The sequence below is a fragment of the Pleurodeles waltl genome, chromosome 10 (assembly GCF_031143425.1).
Source record: "Pleurodeles waltl isolate 20211129_DDA chromosome 10, aPleWal1.hap1.20221129, whole genome shotgun sequence".
NCBI classification, from domain to species: Eukaryota; Metazoa; Chordata; class Amphibia; order Caudata; family Salamandridae; genus Pleurodeles; species Pleurodeles waltl.
The window spans coordinates 1008745124-1008763746 of record NC_090449.1 but is presented as its reverse complement, the minus strand read 5'-3'; the positions used below and the strand labels follow the sequence as shown (position 1 = coordinate 1008763746).

General features: G+C 44.5%; 1 pseudogene; it reads right to left on the bottom strand.

Moving 5' to 3' along the window:
• The window catches only part of LOC138262471 (cis-aconitate decarboxylase-like), a 38131-nt pseudogene extending 28369 nt beyond the window's left edge, over positions 1–9762 (bottom strand).
• Between the last annotated feature and the right edge of the window lie 8861 nt (positions 9763–18623).

Sequence of the window (18623 nt, the reverse complement as noted above, 5' to 3'; positions counted from 1 at the left end):
CCCAAAAAAACAAGAAAACCCTACAAACCATATCTCCTTAAACCCTCAGCCACAACTCCACCTTTGGTCGATCGTACACAGGGAGATCTTTGACGTGCCTCTGAAACTTCGAAAACCTCTTAGGTGCCAGCAAAACTTTTCCTTGGGGAGTTAGGAATTGAGTCCCAATCAAAATTAGATCTTGCACTGGTCTCAATTGGACTTCTCCCAGCTGACGAGAAAACCATGAGTTTGAAGAACCTCCAGAACCCTGCTTGTATGAGACAACAGCAAATCCTCCCACAGAGCCTGAAACAACCAGTTGTCGAGATATGGATGGACGAAAATCCCTTCGGTGTGAAGCAGGGCTACCAAGGGTGCTATGACTTTGGTGAACTCCCTGAGGGAACAACTTGAGCCGGAAAGGAGGAACTTGGAACTGATATTGAGCATCCTCTAGGGCAAACCCAAATGTCTTTGATGCAACTTCTTGATGGGCACATGAGATAAGAATCCCCCAGATCTATGGATGCTAACCACTCCCCTGTCCTTATTAAAGGGATAATGGCCTGAAGCGTAACCATCCAAATCCATTTATTGACCCCTTTCAAATACAGAACCAGTGTGTATGCTCCTGATACTTTCTGGAACAGGAAAATGATTGAATATGCCTCTTCACCTCTCTCCTCTGGAGGGACCTGGACAATTGTTCCCTTTTTGAGCAACAGTTCCACTCCCTGTAACAGAGCTAGGCGTTTGGGACCTGTTGCAGGAAGATGTGTAATCTTTAATCCAGTTCTTGGAGGTTGTTTCCAAAAATCTATTACATAACCCTTTTTATTATATCGAGCACCCATTTGCCTGCAACATCCTGACTCCAGGACTACAAAAAATGCTGTAATTTCCCTGTTACTGGAAGATTTCCTGGCAGGATCTCTTTTGAATTGGACCCTTCTTCTTGGAATCTTTCTTTGGAGAAACCTGCCTGGACTGGTACTTCTGCTTCTGAGCTGTGTAGGATTTAAAATCATGATGGGGAGATGATCTGGATCTCTCTGGATCTCTTATTCCAAAATCTTTTATAATCTGACCTTCCCTTGTAAGAAAGAGTGTAATTCCAGTTTTTGAAAGCCTTAGGAATCATCGAATCCAAGTGTTCCTCAACAAGCATCTTGCCCTGAAATGGAATCTTCATTAAAGCATTCCTTGCCACTGCTTCTGTTTTCTACTCCCTCATCCAGAGGTGAGGTCTGGCTACTACTAAGACTCTTGAAGACATTGCAGTCATCTTGACATTAGATGAGATATTGGCCAGCAGGGTCAAGAGTTTTGCTATGCCAGCCAAACACTCTGAGGCCCATATTTATACTTTTTTAGCGCCGCATTTGCGTCATTTTATGACGCAAAAGTGGTGCAAACTTGCAAAATACAATTGTATTTTGTAAGTTTGCGCCGTTTTTGCGTCAAAAAGCAGCGCAAATGTGGCGCTAAAAAAGTATAAATATGGGCCTGAATACTCGTAACCCTCCTGAATGGCCATTCCCAGCTGATCAAAGTCTTTAATAACAGACTATGCGGTATATGCTGCATACAAACTAGCTTTAAGTGCCAAATTCATTGCAGCAAATACGTTCTTCATGCCAGCATCTGTTTTCTTATCAGAAGAATCTGTATGGGAACAGTCTTCAGAATAATTAGTCATTTTGCCAGAGAGAGTTGTCAAAATGCAATCCACTTTGATATTGTGTGGGAGAGCATCATTACCTTCCACAGGTTTCTGCAGGAAACGTGGAACTGACACCTTATCCATCTCCTTCCACTCTGACATAACCATGTCTTTAATAGTGCCATGAAAAGGCATTGCCATGGCACAAGACAACATATTGTGGAAATAAGGTCTGCTCCTCATTATCCATTCGAAAAGGAGGAAAACCCACATTTTGGGATACACGAGACAGGCTGTCCCACATCTCTTCTCTCCTGAGATATTTTCCTGCAGATGTAGAGGGTCTATCAGAATCCAAAGATGAAGACTTCCTGGGTTTCAGAGTGTGAGAAGGCCTGCTACTTTTCTTATTGTTAGCAGAAGCCAAGTTCTTGCCACCGCTGCCTCAATAATATCCTGCACCTCTGACTGAACCAGCAAGGGTGGCAAGGATCAAGATAGACCCCTAGTACCAGCTGGCACCTTAGCTCAAATCAGGCCTTCATCATCATCATCATCAGAAGAAGAATAAATCACATGCTTCCTTTTTGCGTCTCTCTTCCCCTACTTTGTGAATCATCAGAAGTCAGCCTAAGGCCTTTAATAAACCCCCACTCGGACTAAGCCTCATCCAATAGGCCTGTCTCTAGGGAGATGCCACCAACTGGAGAGAAATCCATAATTCTCCAAACACCTCAAAATAACACCATGCTGTAAATTGTAATAAAACTGTGTCCCAAACTGGACCTTACTACCACTGTTTTTTGCCCGGAAAGCTCTGCTCTCTGCAGTAAGCGTCCTATCACTATTCCAGGGTAACCACCTCAGATAACCCAGAAGCAGTGCCCCAGCTGCCGTAGATCTGCCTAACACCTTCAAGGCATACCACACTGCTGAGGATGTTCGTTGCTCAGCAGAAGAATATTTGGGCAGCACGGATCATCCTCCTGCTTGCAACGGGCCCCACCACGTACCACCAGGAGCCGACATACATTCTAACCAAACGCTGTGTCGGCCATAGAGGCCCATCATCACTGACAAGCCTGAGAAGAGAAGAAGAAAGACTGGAGGAGTGGTGGTAGGGAGAAGTTTTTCTCCTCTGGGTGGCATGGGATTGCTATCTGGGAGAGGTGGGTGGGCCTCAGTAGTAATGGCTTCAAGCCAGGGAAGGACGAAGAGGTAATACAAGTTAAAACATAGCAGTTTAATCTAAAATGAATACTCAAATTCACCATTTATAGTTCACTGAGCTAACTATAACTTGTGCGGGGACTCCCTCTGCTTATCGCCAAACATATTTCCTCACTCATGACATGTTCAATGACATCATCACTTTAACCTTTGCTTTTTCAGTACATTCTTAAGGGCTTTTTTTAATGTAAAGTAAGATCCTATGACAAGTAATGAGTCCACAATTGCCTCCTTACTGAGAATAAAATACCCAATTATACACGATAAATTACAAACAAGTACTAGTAGATGGAAATACCTTTGGTGACACCCTCAAATCACACTTGACCCCTAGTGGGTTATGACCCCATAATAACTGTGCCCTCTCCTATGCAACATCACAATGTAAGGGGGTGTCATTTTAAATAAGGCAGGCCTACTGGCTTTGTCTAGGGGTCACTACATCAAAATATGAAAGGCAGGCCTATTCGCTTTTTCAACAGGTTACCACGTCAATTTATAAAAGGCAGGCCTATTGGTTTTGTGTTTAAGGTCACCACATCAATATATATAAGGCATACCTATTGGCTTTGTGTAAGGGTCACCTCATTAGTAAATCAGCCAAATGACGTTTCGTGGATATGTGATGATATTTCTGCTCACCAAGTACGCATCTCCAAAATCGGTGGGAAATGCGTTTAAGGGGTACTTTTAGTAAGCTGTCCATCTTCCTTGGAAAAGGGATAACATCATATCTAACCTCAGCAGCAGATGACAAGAAATAACCCACACTTCACAGTCACTACATGAGATATTATGCAAAAAAAGTAAGGATGCAAACACTTCCTTCTAATTTTACACGAAGTTCGGACAATTAGTACTTCACAGAAGTGGAGTTTCAACTTGGGCACTTGCTTTGTTCTCATCTGTAAATGCTTCCCGTTGAGGTTTATTTTCTGTGAAATTAGCCTTGTGCCAGAATGAATCCTACCCTGATTATTTTTCAAAGAAGAGGCCAGCGTTTTCAGCAGAATGTCTACCCAACTGAAGTACTTTCTACTAGCTAATTAGTAAGTGCTATCTCGTTGGGTAAAAGTGCATCTCCTACACTACAGCTGCCTAAAGGAGGCTGAGGTATTGTCTCCAGTTTCCTTGTGTGTCTATTACTGTGCCAATGTGATTGTTCCTCAAGCATAGCCATCAGATAACTTTACAAGGTGGAACTGCAGAGAAAGCACACTTGGATGATTTGTACTTTGCAGAAGTAAGCTCTTGGTTTTTTGCCATAGAAGGGACCACAAGGGGAGCCTCAATGCCCCGATGACCAAGCCAGCTACCTGCCTCCTGCAGGCACCAGCATTGCTCACTCATGTAGAAAGCTGCTGAAAATGCAGCTCCCTGTGTGTGGGAGTAATAGTTTCAAAAGTGTGTTTCTCTTGTTAATTCCGATAGGAGTTTTGAACATGACCACAGCTGGATGGAACTACCTCAAATTTGGAAGAAAGTTATATTTTGTACAGCAGATTGTGCTTTTTGTTATTTGGTGTAAATCTCTTCAGTAGTTATTGAGAAATGTAAGGAATTCCAAATTTGTATATCTAGGGCTGTGGATCCTCCCCAACAACTTTGCAAAGAATAAGGAACTCATGCAGAGAAACGCAGAGCTCTGATTGGCTACCATCACTTCAATCAGGAAGCTTCGGCAGACATCCTGGGACTTGGCTTCAGCGAATGGGTTACCACCAGTGTGACACTGGTGGTAACTGCGATTGCTTTGCGACCGCATTCGCGGTCACAAAGCAATGCAGCATCGCGCTGCGCCTCGCAATTAGGAAGGGGAACACCCCTTCCTAATTGCGACTCGCAGTCCCGTTTTGCGAGTCAACTGCGAGTCGCAAACCAGGTTACTGACTCGCAAAACAGGGATTGGGCATCGCGATGTGGTTTTTGCATGTCGCAAACAGCGAAATTCGCTGTATGCGGCGTGCAAAAACTTTGCTACATCTGGCCCATAGTGCACAAAACCTACATTTAGATGGAACAGTACAGCACTGAGTATATGAGGATAGAGGTACTGGGTCTACTACAAGGGAAACTTTCACGGTCAATAAGCCACATCCATTACTCTGAGAGCAGGAACCTTGCGTAACAGCGGACCACTTATTGGAGCCCACACATGTGGGATACATGGGTGCAGTGTGCATGTGCATCAGTGTACCCTCTGGCTGTCCCTTTCCATGCTGCCATTTTACTCCTGACCACATTACAGCACCACGCCAATGATATGGATGAACTTTCAAAGCACCACTGGAATCCCTGGAATATCACTTACTATTTCACTGTGCCCTTCTAGGCCCTGGAAGAGGCTTGCACTGGGCCGGTCCATGGCCTGTGCATATGCCATGTAAGCCACACAACATCCCCATGCTTACACTGCTAAAGCTGGCTGAGTCAGGCAACCAGTGTGTGTGGACTCCTTGGTGTATAGTTGTTACATACCCTTGCCCTCCCAATAGGAAGCTGGCTCTCTATATAGTGCACTAAAATGGAGTACACTGTGCAGAGAGTCCAGTGGATCCTCCATTGGTTTGCAGAGGCAAAAATAGATAGGTCAAATGCTCTGTTTTGTGGTAGTGTTGGCATAGAGTTAGGCTTACCAGACCACTGGAAACAGGCTATTGTCAAGCCGCTCTTAAAAAAAACTAATCTGGATTCTAAGATACTGGGCAACTATAGACCGATTTAATTGCTGCCTCTAATAGCCAAACTTGCGGAGAAGCATGTACATTCTCAGCTGTCTATGCTTCTGGAAGAAAAAAAACAGATACATCCTACCCAGATGGGTTTTAGGCCTAAACATGGTACAGAAACCGCACTGATTGCTATTACAGAAGAAGCAAGGAAGAGGATGGATAAAGGTCTTGAAACCGCGATCATCCTCCTGGACTTAAGTGCGGCATTCGACACAGTTGATTTAAATATCCTCAAAGACAGATTGCGGGGATGTGGAATTGCCGGAGCTGCACTAGAATGGATCCTTTCATTTATACAGGGAGGTCCTTTCAGGTACTCGATAGAACATATACCTCTAGGCGCACTTTCAGTAATTGTGGTGTCCCTCAGGGGTCGGCCCTGAGTCCGCTACTTTTTAACGTCTACATGCGGCCACTAGCAGGAATAGTTGAGCCATTTGGACTGAACCTGGTATCTTATGCAGACAATACGCAGCTGGTCGTCTCTTTTTCCAATACCCACCCAGACATGGGTACGGCACTAGGTCCTTGTCTGGAAGCAGTTGCGACTTGGATGTCTGGAAGTAAACTGAAGCTCAACGACGATAAAACTGAGGTTATGTTTTTTGGAAATAAAATGCCCTTAGTTAATTCTAGCCTATTGAGAGGGTTGCCCACCCTCCCACCCCCAAAATGTCTCATTAAAAGCCTGGGTGTATGGCTGGACCCTCTTCTCTCAATGGCCCAACATGCTAATAGAATAGCAGGAACTGCATTCGCCCTGCTTAGGACCCTGAGGAAGGTTTTAACTATTCTACCGTTTTTTGCCAGAAGACTGGTTATCCAGGCACTGATAGGCTCTCGGATTGACTATGGCAATGCCTTGTTTATAGGCTCTCCGAGATATGTGATTCAAAGACTGCAATGGGTACAAAACGCAGCAGCTCGTCTGCTGTTAAAAACTCCTAGACAACTCTCGATATGGACAGGGATCGCAGCCCTACACTGGCTCCCTGTGGAGGAAAGGATTCAGTTCAAGACCCTCTGTCACTTTCATAGAGCCATATTTGATAATGGCCCTGAAATGCTTAAAACATTGGCACAGGTCTACATTCCAGCCAGGACACTCAGATCCTCCTCAGCTAACCTGGCCATAGTACCAATAGCGAGGAAAGCAAGATGGGGAGGAAGATCACTAGCATATCAAGGTGCCTTGCTCTGGAACTACCTCCCTTTCAAGATAAGATCAAATCCACAAGAGATGTCTTTTAGGAAGGATCTGAAGACTTGGCTATTTAAAATCTAAACTCCTGTATGAACATAAACAGTACATCTCTGCCATGGCATTACAAGCTCTACGAGGCCTCTGGACAGTTTAGGCGCTATATAAACCATTATAACATAACATAACATAACTTATCAGAGGGTAGTGCTAAGCATTTGTTGTACTCACAGAGGCAATAAATGAGAAACACACTCAAAGACTAAATCCGAGACCAATTTAGAAAAATAACAATTCTTTTTACATATGTTTCAAACCCAAGAACTTCGTAATCAGGCAATTAGACTTTTAAGCATAAATACTTTACAGTTTCAGCAATCAACACTTACAGCAATTTCAGAGTTCTTCTCAATGTTATTGTATGGAGGAAAACAATGTTCAGCAAACACAGGTTTAACAGTGACTTACGGGCCCAATCTCAGACAGCAAAGGTAAGTCTTGGGCACTGAGGTAATCACTATGTAGTAATGTGGTTACATGCATATGTGTATACCTCTAAGCTTGTAGGATGTGCTATCACCTTAGTTCTACTAAACCTTGTTACTCTATTGCTCTTTCTTTGTCAGTTATGGTCAGTTACGGTTGGGGCTGGCAAAGGGAGAATCGCATTACATCTGGCTATGTGAATAAAGAGTTCTTCAAGTGTTCATTTGGTCCAGTCTACCTATCACAACATTTTTGGCGATGGGTTGGGATGACCACGAGAAGTACCATTGAAACGTTCAAGCAAATGTTTTTGAAAGAAGGCTTTCCTCATATATTGATTACAGATAATGGGACACTACTCACATCACATGAAATGAAGTCTTTCCTAGAAATCTGTGGTATAAAACACCATCCACCTCACTGGACATTCCACAGGCAAATGGCATGCAAAACGGGCTAACCGCTTAGTGAAGAGTGCCATATCTATGGCCAGTCAAAGCAGAAGAATTGTTAAGGTGATGGTGAATGACATGATTTGGGCTCATCGCATCACAGCACATGGTGTGACCAGTATTTCTCCATTTGAAAAATTGTGAGGGACAAAGCCAGGCTCTAAGTTGACTCCAGTGTGGTTGACCCATAAAAAACACAAGAAAAGCATAAACTGAGGAAAGGCCTTCTAATGCGGAGAAAAAAGAGGTGTGATAAGAGCTGGGGACTGGGTAAAATTAAAGCATGGAAGAGTGAGCAAAGGATGGTCCAAGTTTAGGGGTCTATTCCAGGTTAAGTAAATGTTTGATAGTTATCAGGAGTTGGTGAATGGCAACATGTGGAATAAACGCAAAGTGTCTCCATACCAGAGAGGGGGGACTGGTAACAAACCTGAGTCTCAAGAAGGACTCAACAGGTATATGTTGATGGATGATGAAGAACTGGTGAGGAATTTAGAAGCGGGTGGGAGAAGCCACATGGGTAATGGTGGAGGGGATGCGATTGAGCATGGCCAACATGATGCCAATCCTCCCGTAGCATGAGAGAGACACAAAATCCCAGGACCGCAGACCTCCTCACTATTTGGAGGATTACGTGTAGAGTTATTGAGCCTTTCATTTCTATGTCTTGCTTATGTTTGAATTCATTTAACAGGCTTTTTTTATGCCTTCTTAGATGTTTAAGTAGAAAGGGAGGGGATGTGTAGTAATGTGGTTACATGCATATGTATATACCTTTAAAAGCAGGGAATGTTCTATCACCTTAGTTCTATTAGAACCTTGTTACTGTATGGCTCTTTGTCAGTTATGGTTGCAGCTGGTGAAGGGAGAGTCACGTTACATATGGCTCTGTGAATAAAGGGTTCTTCAAGCGTTCATTTGGTCCAGTCTATAAATCATGACACATTGCGTGGCCGGAAATTTGGTATATTATGTATATTTATGCATTCCCTTTCAGTGAGCGTCCTGTTTTCTTAATAATGAAAGTTTGTCCTGTTTCAGTGCAGATGCTCTAACCCTTTCTGCTGTGTCGCTCCTTATTACTGGGCCATCACACAGTACAATTGGAAATGACACCAGGAAGCACCCTGCCTGCTCTTATCACTCAATGTGTGAGTTTTGTCATCAGCTTCAGGGGCCAGTGAGTAGTGGTGGATTCTACCAGGCAGGGCAGGTGGGGCAGCTCGCAGGATGAGCAGGGGGGGTAATAAATATTTAAAGAATGTTGCAGGGTTGCAATGTGCTGGGGTCAGGGTCGGGCCCCTCGCTGCTCCGATTGGCTGCGTGACGCCTCCTTTTGCCAAGAACAATTGATGATTTTCTGGGAGTTAGCTCCCGAGGGGTCTCGACCTAGGGATATCTGGGCTCCGCTGCGCTCCTTTCTGGAGTCCTTATAATGTGGCTGCATTTGAATCATATGAACGCCCACGCATTGAATGACTACTGTCTCCATTGCTCTTCTCCTGTGGTGTGACCAAGGTATAAAAATGGTTGGCTGTGGTGTGCTCCGTGTCTCTTCTATGTCTGCCTTCTCTCTTACACTCTTTGACTCTGTTGCTTCTGTACTAGCTTCTAGTCCCTAAGATGCTATGTTCCTAGACGCTCGTCCCTGGATTTATGTTTTGAAATGTTATACTGCAGCAGATCGGGCTCTTCTAATGGGTTGGGGATATCTCCAAGCTGTGCATTGGTTGTGTTCTCTGCTGCTATTTTCGGTTTCTGGACCGAGCCCATGAACCAGGATGGGACTAATTTTTGTCATCTATGTACGAATGTTCTGCGGGACTGTCTTTGCTGGCTTCTGTTGTATGTTCATTGTTATGTAACAAAATGAATAAATAAATAAATTAAAAAATATATATATAAAAAAAAATTCCTTACCTTCCGCCTTGCCTCTGCCGCTGCCTCTGCCGCTCCAGCCTCTGTGCTTCCTTTCCTGCTCCCGAGTGCGCTCCTTATGCTGGTCTCACAGAGCATGCTCTTCGGGGTGCAGCGCTGAGTGTTAAAATCAACAAAGGACTGTACTAATGTGCTATTAAGTAGTTAGTACGTTGGCTCCAAGTGCTTTTCTGGATGTTTGACGGCCATATTGGATGGACTCATTTACACTTGTGTTCCAATCTAGACAATTTCAGGAGGCATCTTGGGGGTGTAAAACCTCTTTTAGCTTGAAAAGGGAGTATTAAGAAATAATAATAATAATAATAATAACATATATAAATTTCTATTTTATTGTTTTGTTTTTTTCTCTCAAGATGCCGAATGTACCAGCGCCAGCATTCTTTTTGTTTTCTCCAGGAGAACCACCCATTCCCTGGGTGAAGTGGAAGAAGGTTTTTTCACATTATGCTAGGGTTTGTGGAACATCATTAAGTGCAGAAATTAAAACCTCTCTTTTAATGCATTGTTTGGGATCAGAAGGACAGAAAATATTTGATCATCTTCCAGATCTTCCAGATCAAGAAGACACAAGCTTGAATGAGTTTGGAATTTGCATAAAGAAGTTGGACTCAAACTATCTTCTAAAAGTTAGTAAAGTACTCGAAAGGTTTCATTTTGGTCGACGTATACAACGCTCAGGAGAATCAGTTGAACAGTATATTACAGAGACGCGCAAATTGGCCTCCACATGTAATTTTGGAGCATCCTTGGAGGAAAGATTAAGAGATCAGTTAATGCTGGGAAGTAGTACTGGGAAAGCCTTGGAGGGCATGTGGCACAAGGATAATCCATCCTTGCAAGAGGTGTTAATTGCTGCAAAGAGCTTTGAACATTCGAAAGCTTTTACTGAGGTTTTAAAAAAGGAAACGCCTATTGCCACTAATAGTCTTGAGAGTAAGAAAGGAGATTTTGTACAAATTGTACAAAAGTCTAAATCTAGTAACAAAGGGACTGATCTAATAAAGCCAACTTGAGGTTCTTGCAAGGAAAATGTTTTAGATGTGGCAACGAAGGTCACTTTGCAAATAATAAAGGATGCCCTGGATGGAAAGCTATTTGTAAATCCTGTGGAAGGAAAGGTCATTTTATGAAATGTTGCAGATCTGTGAAAGATTTGAAGAAGGTGCAAGCAATAGATCTGTGTGAAAATGAAGAGGACTCAGAGGAGAATTATATTTTTCAAGTAAAAGGGTTTTCTTCAAATGGACCTTTGGAACAAGTCAAAGTGAATGGATGTGTGGTCAAGATGCTTTTTGACTCTGGAGCTAAGATAACTTTGATTCCGAAAGTATTATATGAGCAGAAGTTGGCTGGATGTGTTCAACTATTTAAACCAGACATCAAACCAAGAGGTTATGGGGGTGTTCCAATATGACTGTTGGGATATTTTTTGTCAGTTATGGTTGCGGCTGGTGAAGGGAGAGTCACGTTACATCTGGCTCTGTGAATAAAGGGTTCTTCAAGCGTTCATTTGGTCCAGTCTATACATCATGAAACATTGCGTGGCCGGGAATGTGGTATATTATGTATATTTATGCACTCCCTTTCAGTGAGCGTCCTGTTTTCTTAATAATGAAAGTTTGTCCTGTTTCAGTGCAGGCGCTCTAACCCTTTCTGCTGTGTCGCTCCTTATTACTGGGCCATCACACAGTACAATTGGAAATGACACCAGGAAGCACCCTGCCTGCTCTTATCACTCAATGTGTGAGTTTTGTCATCACCCTCAGGGGCCAGTGAGTAGTGGTGGATGCTACCAGGCTGGGCAGGTGGGGCAGCTCGCAGCACGTGCAGAGGGGTAATAAATATTTTAAAAATGTCCTTACCTTCCGCCTTGCCTCTGTTGCTGCCTCAACTCTGCCGCTCCCGCCTCAGTGCTTCCTTTCCTTTTCCCCCGTCCCTACCCAATCCAGATGCTCCTCTCATGCTGTTACACAGCATGAGAGGAGCCCTGGGATTGGCCTGAGCAGTCTGAAATGCCACTCATGGAGGGAGTGGGAGACTGCACTTGGTCTCCACCCGGCTCTCCATCACAGCTGGGTGGAAAGTTCTAAGTGCGCATGTCAGTTTGGCTGGCCCCAGACGGCCGGCAAAACTGACATGTGCACTTAGAGTGCATCACTACTCTGCCTCCCTCCTGACACAGAGGATGCTGGACTCCACCCACCCCACCCTTACACAGCAGAAAAATAAAATGATAATACTGTATTATCATTTTATTTTTCTGCTGGCTTATTTGTATTGGGGCGACGCTCCTCTGCCGTAGCGGAGGGGCCGCCCCTTCCAGTGAGACAGACACGAGCAAGTTGCTGACTTTAAGCCCACTTTATAAACTTTCTATAGTCAGGGTCACTGGAATTAAGCAGCATAAGAGGAACAAATTATGTCGCAAGGTTGAATAAAATATATGGCAAGTAAAGGCAAATTATGCCACATAATGTGACACATTTTGTAATAGTATTACTTTGTTATTTTGTTGTTTTCTCTCAGGGTAATACTGCTTGAGCAAAGATTTCACCTCATTAGTACCAGTTTAACAATCAAATATAGCAATAAGCAACTGAAAGCAGACCAGCCAACTTTTGACAAGAGCCTACCACATTGAATCCTTTGAGCTAGAAAAACAATTTGTTGTTCAAATCTGCACATTATGCAGCAAATAATTAATTATTTGGAACATGCAGCAAATCCATTATTCTGTGGAAATCATTGCAGAATCACTCAATTGCATTGGCCCTGTATAAAGGTAAGACCTAATAAGGGGATGGGAGAAGGGGTCAAAGAACTTTTTCAAGAGACCAATGGCAGTCATGGATTACTGGGCTCAGTTTGTGACAATCAGAGACTTTTGCTGCAATGTCCTGGAGCTTCACCTTACTTTTGAGTCCAGAAATCAGCACCAAGTACACAGTGGCGGAGGGCTCCCTAATATATATGGGGGCAGTCACTGACCAGCTTTGCTTGGTCAACGCCAAAGCTGTCAGTCATGGCTTGTTATAAACATAGTTTTTAACGAACTACAACTGAGAACTCTGGAGTTGAGGCTGAAGGCAGTGCGAGTCTTACTGTGCATCAGTGGGTTAAAAAGAATAAAATAAAAATGTACTCATCAACTGCATACACTGGCTCGCCTACAGTCCTCCTCATTCAGTCCCTCAGCGCTGGTCTTGTCTGCAGGCTGCAGCAGTTCTCTACACTAATCTGAATGCTGCTCTCATGCTGTTTATAATGTTAGCAGCATAATAGCAGCACCAGGATTGGCTGGGGTGGGCTGCCCCAACACTCCTGCAGGCATTGGGGGCCCGTGCCTCCTTTCCACCAAGCTGTTTTAACAACTGAGTGGAGAGGTTCACACTGCGCATGTCAGGCTGGCTGTTGCAAGACAGCTGGCCAATGTGACATGCGCACTATAAACTGGTGGAGTGAGCACCACTCCCCTGCTGCCAGTCAGCAGCAGTAGCCCAGCCCCCCAAAATGACTTGGGCTGCTGAAAGGGAAAAATAAAGTGGTAATAAATTCACTTTATCACCATTTCATTTTTCACCTTCTATGGCATTGGCGGCAGGGCAGTGACACTCCTCTGCCCTAATGGAGGGGCCCCTGCTGCAAGTAGATCCCTTCAGCACTTGCCCCCAAGGGCAGCAAAGTCCAGCAGTTCAAGACTTACGCAGGGAAGTAGTGATGGGATAGATACTTAAGTCCTGATTATGACTTTGGCGGTTGGACCGCCAGATGGCCAAAGCGGCAGTCCAAAAAAGCCCGCTGCTCTGGCTGTCCCCTCGCCCTATTACAATGTGCGGGGTATCAACTGAGTAGAAGGGCGCTGCAGAAAAGAAATGTAAGTACACCAGGAAACATGTATATGTTGTGTAAGTGTAGTACAGTGTATGTAGACATGTGTAATGTATGTGTCGGTGTATGTTCAAGTTCACTGACTGTTCTCATACATACACAGGAGTAGTGACGGTGTCTCCTACCTTCGATTCCTAGGATAACTGGGGTGGCCAGGTGGCAGCAGAACAGGAGGGACGTGAACACACACATGCTGCAGTGGAACCCCGAAAAAAGGTGAGTTTTCACCACGTTACCTCCCTTTACGCCGCACTTTGCATGACGGTCCCCCGCCTGACATGATCCATACGGCAGTGACTGCGGCGGTACAGCATCCTGTAGCTGCCGCGTACTTGACCTCTGTGGCGCTGGTAGCAGGAATCTTCGTGGTGACGACGGTCCAGCGGTGGTCTTCGAGCAGGCTTTCTGACAGAACGGTAATCTGGCAGTCAGACCGCCAAAGTGGTAATCAGGCCCTCAGTACTCAATAATTCAACCAAAACAAGCCAATAGGTCAGTGTCCAACCAGAGCTTAGTCTTTGAAAAAAATGATACTGTGTGACAAGCAAGCTGTCGCTGCCTTGTCAAAAGTGCCCTCGCTGACAGTCAGACAGTCCTCTGTGACTCCACCCCAAGTTAGACCCGCCTTCTAATTTCATGAAGGTCACGAAGGCTCTGATGTCACGGCGTTTGAATTCCCTTCATCCCACAGTCAGAATATGCCTGGTCTACTTATATGAAGAGGCCATTTCCCAACCTCAGACACCAGCTCCTTGCTGATGCTACCTCCTGGACCAAGCTCAGCCTGACCATATTTCAGATTCTTCGTGCCATGCTGGTCAAATAGGAATGTGGAGCCTTGAAGTACTCTGGGGAGAGAAGTCCTGTCAAAACTCAGTACTGAGTGCTTTTGTCATTGACATTTTTTGCTTTGAATCTCTTCAATTTCCCATCCAAGACATAACCAAGAAAAGCTGCATGTGCACAAGTGAACTTGCCATTACATGCTTTGTATATTACATACTGCTTTGTATGTTTCTTTCTCCCTCGCCTCTTTTCCTTTGCCTCTTCCTTACTTTATTATTTTTCTGTTCTCGCTCTCTATCTTTCATTCTCTGTCTCTCATTGTCTTCCCTCAGCCACGCCCACCTCTTTATCCTTCGGATTAACAAGTCACTCTTTCCCTGAGATGTTAAATGTCTTCTTCCTGGAGGCCTCCTGCGATGACGTCAGACCTAAGGGGACATAAAGAGCACCAGTGATGATGTGAGAGCTAAGGGGACATAAAGAACACCGCTACGAAAGGCTCCTTGAGACAGAGGACACGCACTGTTGGATGTGTTCACATCACTTAAGCCATCGATCAGCTGCGTCGCCCTTGGAAAAAAAGAGTAGTTAAATGACAAACCAGAGTGCACAACATCGGATGAAGGATGACGTGTTGTCGTTACAAACTAAAACGTAAAAATTAGGGTAGAAATGAACAGGTGCCTTTCGGAATACGTGGGAAGCTTGTCTAACACATATTGTGTCCCTGCAAAGTACCGTAACCTGAGTTTACCATCAGCCATAGGTCAAGAGGTGAGGCACGCCCAGTCCGGCTGAGCCAATCACAGAGCTTCACTAAGGCTTAGGAATGCAGTCCCAGCAGAACAGCTTGATCTCGTTTTATACATAGACTTTATTTTTTATTACCGAATGTTGCAAGACCCAGCAATGGAGGAAGCGCCGGGCTTTGTTTGTTATATTTGCTCACGAGGTTTCTAATCAATTTATCAATATTGACTTTTCAATCCATATTGACTTTTCAAAGAATCCACTTAAAGCTTATTCGCTGAGTCATCCAGCCCATTTAAAGAGAAGTTTGCAAAAAGTGCAAACGACTGTACACACTGTGAGTATCCCGTCTGGTCCTCCTTTCCTTGAGTCTTTTTCTTGTGTTCTGTAGGCAGTTTTGGGCAGGTGAGAGCACCCTTCTTCCTTTGACAGAGGCACTGGTTCCTCCTAAGTTACCTCTTCGGCACCCCCACATCCCACAGTGCAGTGGAGGCTCTGGGAGGCAGACCTTGTTATGTGTTGCGCAATTATCATTTATCAAGTCTTTCTAAGGGTGTTGTTTTGTACATTGGAGCCCAGATTGATCAGGGGCTTGCCTGCACCCCTTAAGTCAGATTTAGTAAGCCATGCAAAGCTACCTTGCAGAGCCCTGACACTCGCTAAATTTGAAGGAACGCGAGGCAGTGCAAGCCTACACTGGAAAGGCATTCCATAGGTGGCGCATGGGTGTTCCCATGCATTTACTGATGCTTCTTGGCACATTCCCAAGTTTACCAAGACTAGTAAATCTGAAAATGCTTCAGAATTGCATGCCTTGCCTTCTCCTTTGTGTTTCCTCTTTCTAAGTGTGCTGCATTCCGCAGCACACATACAAAGAGTAAAAGGCCTCTAAGGGTGGTTTCTTGTTCAGGAAGGTGTCCTGGTGCAATGCAGGCATCCAGGCATCATGGCACAACAGTGCCTGCGTTGGTGATAGGCAGCACATAGTGTGTCAGTGAAGGGAGAGAGCAGGGAGGCGCCATATCTTGGTACAAATTGTGAATTCTGTCCTCTCCACTTGAGCAGCGCAGAATGTTGTCTTGCTGCATCAATGATGAATATGACCCCTCCACCCCCGTTAGTGACATATAAAAAACTTGAGGGGAACCCCTGCACAGTACCTGGAGGGAACTCCTCCAGACTCAGTGAGGAGCTCTCAGGCCCACCCCCTGTGCACAGTGTATTGTGCAGAGGTGGGCCCCTCGAGTTTGGGGACCCACCACACCACGGGGGCTAATGTTACACCACCTGGCTCTGTGATAGTGTAAGTATCTGTTGTTTGATGTGTTTGAATCCCCCAATGCTACCTTCTCTTCCCTCAAGACTTTGACAGCTTGAGTGAAGATTATGTGAGTGAAACCTTTCTGGTTACAAATGAATTTTACTCTCCTTTGAACCAGGAGATTAAAGACCATTTCTCGCTGGATTTTAAGGAGGCAAGTAAAATGCTCCAATGACCTTGAGCCAATGCCTTCTACAATTCCAGGTCTAATGCTCATTCTCCAAGTATTTGACAGCCTCATCTCCTTTCTTTGCATGAGAACCTGTTTGCCATTTTCAGTGAAAAGAATACTTCCGGGTAGGAGTTGGCATCTCCTGGATCAATCTGCCGGTCTTTTTCTGACATAACTCTCCATGTCTGGATTTGGGAGCCGAAGTGGCAGCCCCAGCACCAGAGTATGGAACATTGTGTGAGCATCATCTTGGCCAGAATTCACAGAGAGTGTGACAGGTGGTGCCAATTTTAAGCCAAAGGGGACCCTGAGGGATACCACTAATTCCTCCATCTGTGATTGTTCAGAGAGTGCCAAGCCAGGGTTCAGCCACTCGTTTAAACTGATTGGACATTCAGCAGTGAGTTGAAGCCCTCCAAAGGGCTTTGACTGAAGGTGGACTTTGGCAGGGTGGTCTGATACACTATCCAGATATTTGTGGACAAAAACATCAATCTAGTTTTAACTCGGTCAGGCATTGACAAACTTGGCATTTAGTGAAGACTTCAGTCCAACAAAAATAACTGTGGTAAAGGAAGATATGTATATACGATATAGTTAGGTTAATTTGTCTGGGACAACTTTAACATTGTGAACTAAAAAAACAACACGGAAGTTTACAACTTGCGTCCCCCATGTACTGCGTGTTACCTCAAATATTACATTACTCATGATATGTTCTATGACATCATTTATGACATCACTGATGACATCTCAAATTACATCTTAGATGACATAGATGTAAAACAAGCCAAAGATCACGAAAATTGGTCGACTGAGGCCCGAGTTATGCACCTTTGACATTTTGCCCATTAAACACCCACAAACAGTGAAAACAAGTGTGGTGCTCTTCCATACCTTCAAGAAAGTCCCCAGAGGCTGGGTCGGTGTCTGAGGGTTGGTATGACTTTGATATTTCTTTTTTTGCAGAGAGTGTCTGGCGCTAAGCCCAATCCCCTACCCTTAACAAGTTAAACTTCATCCCGAGGCAACCCATCTCCTGAAGCCTGATGTAACGATGCCCCTGGGTCCTCATGCCCCAAGACTGAAACAAAGTATAGGAGGCCTGGCACCAAGAAGCGGCGGGAGCTGTTTAACAAACGCAGTGCTGCTCCCACTGCCGTGGAAATCACATGGAGAATACAGGCTCCTGTATAGCATGGCAGCTAATACTGGGGAGTCGACTGGGTCACTGGGACCTCAGGAATCTCCCTGCTGCCCCCAAAAAATAATGAGGTCTGTGGGTGTCTCGGATGGGACTGGGGCACCCATCATAAAAGTAAAAATGCAGTGCAAGGCTGCAAAAAGACTCTCATAAAATGAGCATGATTCACAAAGACACCAGTGCTCTGTTTTGTATATATTTTCTCATTGTGGTGCCCTAAGCACCACCACTATTGAACAAATGTGATGTGTGGGGATGCATAAGGTGCTGCAGCCCCCCAGTAGTGCTATATTAAAGTGGCCCAGATATGCAAGGGAGAATAGAATTTATGACCGCCAGGAAAGATTTGCCTTGAAGGTAAGCATTTCCTGAGCTGGAGGTTCTGCACTTTGGCTTGGGTATGTGGTGACCCTTAGTGGTTGGTTCTATGGCAGCATTATGTGCTGTGAGTAAAAAGGATGAATATGACCAGGGCCACTGGAATTATGCTGCATTGGAGCACCAAATTATGCAACAGAGGTGACTAACATGTGGCATGAAAGTCAAACTATGCAGCATAAGCGTCATTATTAAAAAAAAGTATTACACATGGTAATACTGTCTGGGCAAAGATTTCATCCCAGTAGTACCAGTATAGCAACCAAATACAGAAATAATCAACTGAAAGATTATCAGCTAAACTTTGTGAAGGTGTTCCACTGTTTTTAGTAACTTTTGATCTGTGTGAGATAGAAACTTTTTTTTGCTAAAATCTGTAGATTATTATGCAAAAAAGCTGCGGCTGCACTACAACCAGAGTTCAAAGGCAGATAGGG